This window comes from Primulina eburnea, chromosome 10 (genome assembly GCF_022965805.1).
Source record: "Primulina eburnea isolate SZY01 chromosome 10, ASM2296580v1, whole genome shotgun sequence".
NCBI classification, from domain to species: domain Eukaryota; kingdom Viridiplantae; phylum Streptophyta; class Magnoliopsida; order Lamiales; family Gesneriaceae; genus Primulina; species Primulina eburnea.
In genome coordinates, this window is record NC_133110.1 from 13,405,094 (window position 1) to 13,415,231 (window position 10,138).

Here is a 10,138-nt window from a genome sequence, read left to right on the forward strand (position 1 = left end):
AAGCTGATGGGTTCCCTTGTTCTGAAACTTTTTGGTGGACTTCTCTTGCCTCCTCCCTAGAAAGAGAATCAACAGCCAGTCAACATACTTCATTAAACACAAAAATATCTACTAAGCCCAAAATTCTATACTACTGAGCAATATTTGCCCTGCACCATTTTATGCATTAATACTTTGTGTGACCAGTACATTACCACCAAATCACTGTCTTGGATGAAAAAAAATCTGTCATTTGCAGACACACAAGTGTAAACATGGAATTCAAGTGATTTAAACAGAAGTTCCAGAGAAGATAGTCTCATTGCCCCTTGGTCATTGAACTTTTGAAATTGGCCTTCGGATAGTTTTATCTTAATTGCCTAGATTACATATTAGACGTTCTTTCTAAAGCAGAAGGGAATAAAATGACTTTGAAGAAATAAATTAATTGAGCTATCAGAAGCGACCATATCTAATAATGAGAAAAGAATAAACTTTGGTGGTGACATAACTGTTATAACATGAAATTGAATACTCTAAAAATGGGTATGAAAACTATCAAGAATCAGCAGAAAAAGGGCTTGATCACTCACTTGTTGTCGGCATAATAAACATGTTTGGATGATGACTGATTGTCAAGAGAATGCAGAATACCATTAAGTCTTTCAATTTTCTGCATCCAAAAAGTTAAATTTCAGAATAAAGAACCTGCATGACAGCTATCTCGAGAATCCGAGACCTAAAAAACCAGTGTTAGGATCGGTTATCGTAATCGTTGAGCTACAATAGCTCGGTTCTTGAAATATTAAACACCGATGAATTAAATCGAGTTTTGTTTTTAAACCAAGCGGAAGATACACGAAATAATCTTTCGTAGAAACCGATTCAAGATTTTGTAAAGCATTTAAAATATATGCAAGTTGAATGAGTAAAACTGTTTTGGTTGAAGCATTTTATCAAACACTTGATATGCAATATTTTGGTATTTGAAGAACACATAAAATGCTTCAACAATGCATCTTTATAAACAGTGGAAATGATAAGTAAATGCAATAAATAAATAGACACGAATTTGTTTATGGATGTTCGGAGATTAACAACTCCTACGTCACCCCTTCTTCCCCTTGGGAAAGATTCACTAGAAGACTTTGATTTATAAAACTCATTGTACAAACCCATTCAGCTAGGACTTACCCACTGCCTAAAACTGAACTCCTAGCACTCAAGATTGTAGGCAGCACCTCACAATCAGCATATTGTTTAATGTCTCATATGCAAAGACTACAACACAATCTTTTACGTCTTTGTGTGAAGACTCACTTTTACGTCTTTGTGTGAAGACTCACTCAACTAAACTTTGATGCTCAACTCTCTTGTATATGTGTGAGTGATTGTGTGTGAGGAATTTATCCTTTACAGTGTACATCTCAAATGTATCCTCACACAAGGGCTTGTGCTCTCAACTAGCTGATATATTCATGCTAACTGCCCATGCTTTGAATCCCCTTGGAAAGCTCTTGTTTGATCTTCAATATGTTTTATTTATAAGCCCCAACAATGATATATACGTTAGATATAAGAATATGACCGTTTGAAAAGTTTCTGTACTGTTTCGGGAAGTGCAACGGTCAAATTCGTCTTGCTAGAAAATTTCCCGACTAGTCAACTCTGGACAACTCAACTGGTCAGCAGCTGGTTCAGTTCAGTTGGTCAACTGTTGGTTCAGTTCAGTTCAGCTGGTCAGCAGCTGGTTCAGTTCAGTTCAGTTGGTCAGCTGCTGGTTCAGTTCAGTTGGTCTGGTTCAACTAGTTTTCAGCTGGTCAGGTTCAATTGGTCTTCAGCTTGTGCAGAACCAGTAACTTCATTGACATTTATCAGCATCTTAAGCTTCTATTCAGACTTTGACTTCTTAAGATGATTTGTAGATCATCATCTTATCTTTCTAACGCATACTGAATCGCTTCGTTTCAATAACCGAGCTGAGAGATATGACCAAAATACCACAGCTGCTCAAACCCAACTGATTGATGTTTTCGTGTCATCAGTTCGGTCATTCAGCGATCAGTTAGACCATGATAACATCCGATTTTGCCCAACTGATGTGCAATACGACTTGTCCCAAATTGAGTTTTCTAATCAGTCCAATTAGTGGATTGTCATTTGGATCATCCAGCTGAGAGATATCATAAAAAATCCTAAGCTCGCCAGAAATTCAGTTTGTGCAGAATTCAGTTTCAGCTTGCTTCTTGTGTTTGCAACTTCACACTTGAGTAAATATGTTAGAAACACAATAACAAGTTTTGTTAACATCAAAATCAAGATTGCGAACATGAAATGTTCCAGCAAACCAGAAACTCTAAAATAAAACCTTTTTTTTAGTTTGAAGCTTCTGCAAAATATATCCAATGTCTTGGGTCTTCATCAACATCAGCTCTTCGTTAGTGTACTTATTAGCCTGGATCCTTTACAAAATCCACATTCAACAACTAATATTCAAATTACACTCAAATAAATATCCTCAAAAGAGAATAGATAACCTCATAAAAATGAAATTTTCCAGCTTACTCAGGTTTATAGACTCCACCAACAGTTTTTGTTTTAATCATCTTGAAGTAAAATTCATCTGGGTTCCTCAATTGTAATGCCCAAGAATTAATCACTGTAATTAACGATGATTGATTTATCATTTCATGTGATTATGACGGGATTAATCGGGACACCGAGAAATGTATTCAGAACGAAATTATGAAATGGTGAAGGTGAGGCCGAGGGGACACAGCACCCGCGGCCTAGGAAGCACCGCACCCGCGGTGCATGGGCAGTAGGGTGTGCAATTCTGCCGAAGGAGTACCGCACCCGCGGTAAGTAACATCACCGCACCCGCGTTGCAGGACCGCACCCGCGGTGCAGCAGCGACCGCACCCGCGGTGCTGGGTGTTGCACAGAAAATGTGCCACCTCGTTGAATACATGCATGGATATATATAAAGCATTCCTTCCTTCGAAAATTCAGTAGGGAAATCAAGAAAGGTTGGAGAAACTTTGTTGGAAATCCTTACGCCTTTATATTTCAATTCGTCCGTCTGATTTTGAATCCGACTTCGGTATTGAGTTCCTGGCAACGTAGGCTACAACTGGACGTAAGTTTTACTACGTTTTGACATGTTTTAGAATTATGATATTATCAGAATTGAATGGAATTCATATATGATGTTCTTGACATATTAGACATCGTAGAATCGAAGTCAGATTAAGAAACGGACTGATTATGAAATTGTTATTGATTTTTGGGGTATAATGATTTATACCGGACAGATTTGAATTGTGACGGGATTATTGAGACAGTATTGATATACCGTATGTCGATTGACATTGATCAGATTGTATTGTGATTTGATATTGATCAGAACAGGTATTGAATTGAGTTGTTTATTGATATTATATCTGTTCGATATTGTTATTACCAGATTGGGAATGGACCGAGATAGAGTCGGGACTTCTTCTTCTTCTGAGCGAGAAGATAAAGGTATAAATTAATGTTGAGTTGGGATTGCACAACTCGAGGGAGGTTTGACTCGAGTTTCCCTTATCACATACTTTACCTTATTGCATTGATATTTGCATTAAGTTGATTGATGTACTTGTTCTCTTGATATTAGATGACAAGTATTAGACGAGTTATCTTGTGACAGAAGTGCCAGATAGTGGTGGTATCGCCACGGCACATTGCACGATGTCTCAAGATAGGATATTGGCGATAGAGCTCGCGTCCTTGACGGTTAGGTCAGGACACTGGATGTTTGGTTATATCGAGTAATGGAATCTATTACGGAATTCGATATAGGAACACCATATTTGGTTATATCGAGTAAAGGGTATTGGAATTCTTCTATTACGGAATTCGATATAGGAATACCAGGGCACTGGTTATATCGAGTAATAGAGATTATGGTACCATCCTTTACGGAATTCGATATAGGAATACCACATCTGGAAACCGGGATCCCTAGGCTAGGATTGAGTCTAGTCTAAAATGTAGAGTCACTGGACTGAGTGACAGTTGTATTTGATTGTATTGATTAATACTGATTATGTTCCTGATATTGGTACATGTCTAGAATAGGAATTATTCTTGATATTGATTATGTTCCTGATATTGGTACATGTTTAGAATAGAATTATTCTTGATATTGATTATGTTCCTGATATTTGGTACATGTCTAGAATATGAATTATTCTTGATATTGATTAGGTTCCTGATATAGGTACATGTTTAGAATATGAATTATTCTTGATATTGATTATGTTCCTGAATAGGACACATTTTTAGAACTCGAATTAGTATTGTATTGATTCATGTTCTGATTTGATACATGTTAGAATTATCCGTTATATGCTTTTATATTGTTTATATGATTGCATGTATACATGATTTATACTGAGAATGTAATTCTCACCGGAGTTATCCGGCTGTTGTCTTGTCTGTATGTGTGCATGGCAACAGGTGGGATAGGAGCGGGGTCAAGAAAAGAACGAGGCTGGACTAGATAGCGTGGAGATCCGGGCTTCAGAAGCAACTTAGGATTCAGCACTGATATGTAGTTGAACCTAGTTGGATTATTGTAGATGACATCAGATTTGTATGTTCATGTTTAACATGTAATTTGATTTTAATTACATTATGTTTCCGCTGTGTATATTAGAAAAAAAAAATTTAGACCCTGTTTATTATAATTGTTTCAATTATTCCTAAAGACGATTAAGGAATGAATTAGCGTCCGGGTCCCCACATCAATGCTGCTTTTTCCTTAAGTTTCTGTTATAAACACGCAGAAGCGACTTACCATAAAATAAGAACTTGCCAAATTTCGTTCATAAAATGCTACCAAAACCAACAAGACGCAGGGTAGTAGAAATTACCAGCAAAGTCTGCTCCTTCTGGTGATAGGCTCGTGCACGAATGACATAATCTTTATGTTTTTCGAGCAGCCCAAATTTCCTTCTCAAATGCCTGGTACACACAACAAATCATCAATTGAGTGAACCAAAAATATACGTCAAAATATTTCAAAACGGGCAAAAAAGAAATTAATGGCCCCAAAAAATAATCACACTTATGGCTGAGCGTGCTTCTTGTGAGCTTTTCTTGGAATAGAATTCCTTAAAGAGACATCTTTATGCTAGCAAAAAAAATTCACAGAACTTTAAAATCAATTTACGCACTTCAGAAAGGCAAAAACCAATACAGAAAACATAAAGGGCTAACAAAAATCTTGAGTTGAAATAATTTAACCGTGAAACAGCGAAGATTATCGGTACAGAAAAAAACAACGGATTTCTTTCGTATTTACACCAAATTCAAAATAATTATTAAGCACAGAACATTCTCCTGTGGAAAGCGGTGAAGGCTTAGGGTTTAAAGGAGACACCAATGCAGAGAATCTTGATTTGATAAAAAGTATTTTATATTGTGGCAAAAAAATTATTCTAAATTAACTAAAATTCAATCATGCAAATTGGCTTCCGGATTGAGTGCAAAAAGTTATGTGAGACGATATCACGAATCGTATTTTGTGAGATGGATCTCTTATTTGGATCTTCCATGAAAAATATTACTTTTTATGCTAAGAGTATTATTTTTTATTGTTAATATCGGTAGGGTTGACCCGTCTCACAGATAAAGATTCGTGAGACCGTCTCACAAGAGACCTACTCCTGACTGAGAATACAAATACACACACAACACACAAAATTATTGTGAAGGCGCAAAAATCCTTACTTTGAAAATTGGCGGAAAATTTAAAATTTTCTTTTTAAAGAACTTAAATTGCCTCATTCATAAAATCAACTGATAAATCAAGTTCAATGTTTAAAAATATAGCAGCGGAAGAAAATAAAGTTCGCCAAAAATTACAGTGTAAGAATATTCAACGACTGATAAAATGTTTGAGCATAAAAAAAATGGCAAGTGCTGAAACTGAGGTCCTCGGGTGTCACTACTGCCGACCCAAGCTGGCTCACTGATCCCTTAAATAATTTAGTGAATAAAACCCTTAATAATAGGAACTTAATTGAATTAATTTCCTACTCACCTCAAGTAACTAAATAAATCTTCAAACCTTCTTATTGACTTAAATGAACTTACTTGTTAGCTAAATTAAATTCTGGAAAATATTTTCTGAACCTTAAATTTTATCTCTAAACTCCAACTCCAGTCCGGCCTCACTGAAATAACTGAAAGAATAAAATTAAACTACTGGCTAAAATAATTAACTTCAAAGAAATGCATTAAAATAATCGTGCAATGAAGTCAATTAAATTTAAAATACTAGAATTATGCATGGCTTATACGTAGACTGATTTACGGGTTCTACAATCCTTCCCCCCTTAAAAGAAATTTCGTCCTCGAAATTAAAACTCACCGAATAACTATGGGTAACGATCTCTCATCTCCGGCTCAGACTCCCACGTAGCTTCCTCTTCTGAATGGTTGAGCCATTTGACTTTGACTCGCTTAACCAACTTGTTACGAAGTTTATTCTCCTGCCGGTCTAGGATCTGCACTGGTCTCTCCTCATAAGAGAGGTTCAGAGTAAGTTGTAACGGCTCAAAGTTCAGCACATGCGAAGTGTTCGCCATGTAATTTCTCAGCATGGAGACGTGAAAGACATTGTGTACTCCGGCCAGATTCGGCGGAAGAGCCACATGATAAGCTAGCGTCCCAACTCTGTCGAGGATCTCAAACGGTCTGATGAATCTCGGACTGAGCTTCCCTTTCTTCCCAAATCTCATGACACCCTTCATAGGTGCCACCTTCACAAAGACATGGTCGCCCACTGCGAACTCTAGGTCTCTCCTTCTTTGATCTGCATAGCTTTTCTGTCGACTCTGAGCAGTCCTCATCCGATCACGGATCTTGACCACTACATCTGCAGCCTGCTGAACAATCTCCGGGCCCAACTCTGCTCTCTCTCCTACTTCATCCCAATGAACAGGAGATCTGCACTTGCGGCCATACAAAGCTTCATACGGTGCCATTCCAATAGAAGACTGGAAGCTGTTGTTATAGGTGAACTCAACCAATGGCAAGTTCGACTCCCAACTCCCAGAGAAATCAATGACGCAAGCACGAAGAAGATCCTCCAAAATCTGAATGACTCGCTCTGACTGCCCATCTGTCTGCGGATGGAAAGCTGTGCTAAATAACAGCTTCGTACCCATGGTCGAATGCAAACTCTTCCAAAGGGAGGAAGTGAATCTAGGGTCTCTGTCAGATACGATCGAAACTGGAATACCATGAAGTCGGACTATCTCCCGGTTATACAACTCTGCATACTGAACCATGGTGAAAGTCTTCTTAATAGGCAAGAAGTGCGCTGATTTGGTAAGACGATCTACAATCACCCAGATGGCATTCGATCCTCTGGCTGACTTCGGCAAACCGGTCACAAAATCCATGGTAATGTTCTCCCACTTCCACTCGGGAATAGGAAGAGGCTTGAGCAAACCTGCTGGTCTCTGATTCTCGGCCTTCACTAACTGGCAAGTAAGGCACTCGGATACAAAATGCCTGATGTCCTTCTTCATACCAGGCCACCAATACAACACTTGCAGATATTTGTACATCTTCGTACTCCTAGGGTGAATAGAGTACGGGGACATGTGGGCCTCTGTTAGAATATCTGCTCGGATCGAACCACTGCTAGGAATCCACATCCTGTCTCGGTATCTCACAATACCGTCAGTGACTGTATACAGGACACTGCCCTTGGCTTAATCTCTCTTCTTCCACTGTGCCAATTGCTCATCTGCTGACTGACCACTGCGAATACGGTCAAGAAGGGAAGACTGAATGGTCAAGGTAGATAAACGAGGAACTCTACCTTGAGGATATGACTCTAGATCAAACCTCTGCATCTCAAGCTGAAGAGGTTTCTGAATCGTCAAATGAGACATCACTGCGACTTTTCTGCTCAGTGCATCTGCAACTACATTAGCCTTACCCGGGTGGTAGCTAATGTCACAATCGTAATATTTCACAAGCTCCAACCAACGCCTCTGACGCATGTTCAGCTCCTTCTGCGTAAAGAAATACTTGAGGCTCTTGTGGTCGGTAAAGATCTGGCACTTCTCTCCATACAAATAATGCCTCCAAATCTTCAATGCAAAAACTACGGAGGCCAACTCTAGATCATGGGTAGGGTAATTCTTCTCGTGGATTTTCAGCTGTCGAGAAGCATATGCTATCCCCTTCCCATGTTGCATCAAAACTGCACCTAAACCGAGCTTCGAAGCATCGGTATAAAGGACAAGCTCGCCGGGCCCTGATGGCATGGCCAAAACTGGTGCAGAGATAAGAGCTTGCTTCAAAGTATCGAAGCTCTTCTTGCACTCATCGCTCCACACAAACTTCACATTCTTCTTTGTCAATGATGTGAGTGGGACGGCAATGGAGGAGAATACCTGGATTAACTTCCTGTAATATCCTGCTAGCTCAAGAAAACTGCGGATCTCGGATGCATTCTGCGGCACAATCCAATCTCTGACTGCAGCGACTTTCGCTGGGTCTACCTCAATGCCACTGCTAGAAACAATGTGGGCTAAGAACGCCACCTTTTCTAACCAGAATTCGCACTTGCTGAACTTCGCGAACAAGTTATGCTTCTACAAGGTCTGCAGCACTGTGGTCAGATGTCTGTTGTGATCCTCCCGACTCTTGGAGTAGACGAGAATGTCATCTATGAACACTAACACAAACTGGTCGAGGTATGGCTGAAATACGCGATTCATGAGATCCATGAAGATCGCTGGCGCATTGGTCAAACCGAACGGCATCACAAGGAACTCGTAGTGGCCATAACGAGTCCTGAAAGCAGTCTTGGAAACATCAGCATCTCTCACCCTCAACTGGTGATAACCGGAACGCAGATCAATCTTGGAGAAAATCGAAGCTCCCTGCAATTGGTCAAACAGATCCTCAATCCTCGGAAGTGGGTACTTGTTCTTCACTGTAACCTTGTTCAACTCCCGGTAGTCAATGCAAAGACTCATAAAGCCATCCTTCTTCTTAACAAACAAGACTGGCGTGCCCCAAGGTGAGAAGCTAGGGCGAATGAACTCCTTGTCCAGAAGTTTCTGAATCTGCTTCTTAAGCTCTGCCATCTCTGTCGGTGCTAGTCGGTACGACGCTTTGGATATCAGAGCCGTACCTGGCATAAGCTCAATGGAAAACTCCACCTCTCTCTCGGGTGGCATACCAGAGACGTCTTCGGGAAAAACTTCTAAGAAATCTCTGACAATCGGAACATCTGAGGCTGACTGGTTGGGTTCCTCAAGGACAGATAAAAAGGTCGCTAGAAATGCCCGACACCCTCTATGCATGAGCTTCCTAGCCTGAACATATGGAATAATGCGCGGTAAAGGAAAGTACATGTCCGGCTCAAATAAGAATTGCTCCATCCCAGGCGGTCGGACAAGGACAGATCTCCGCTGGAAGTCTATCAACACTCTGTTCCTCAATAGCCAGTCCATCCCTAGGATGATGTCAAATTCTGGCATCGGTAGCACGATCAGATCCGCATAAACAAGGTTACCGTGCAGCTCCATATCTATATCTCGGATAACATTGGTAGCTGTCATCTCCTCGCCTGACGGCAACACAACTGAAAAGGCTATATCTAGCCCAATGGTCTTGATCTTGAGAAAGTTCGCAAAGACCTCCGAAATAAACGAGTGAGTGGCCCCTGAATCTATCAAGGCCTTGGTAGCGGAACCAGATATAAAAATTCTCCCTGAAAGATCGGAACTCTAAGTTGAATCCCACTACAAGAACTAAACTTATAGACATGCAAAGGTCAATGTTCTTCTAGCTTAATTCCCCCAAAATAAATCTGAGTAGAGCATGCAATCCTATAACAGTTCTAGGTTCAAAAATCTAAATCTCAATTTACAAAACGCTGAAATTCGAATAATAACTCAATGCTTAAAGGTACCTGTCAACAACATAGTCTCCGGGTTTGTTTCCGCGGCATGGAGAGCAAAAACTCTGCCTTGAGTAGGCAGATTTCTCTGAGGGCACTGTAGCAACATGTGGTCTGGACTGCCACACTTAAAACACTTTCCTGAGCCAGACTTACACGCTCCAAGATGGCGGCGTGAGC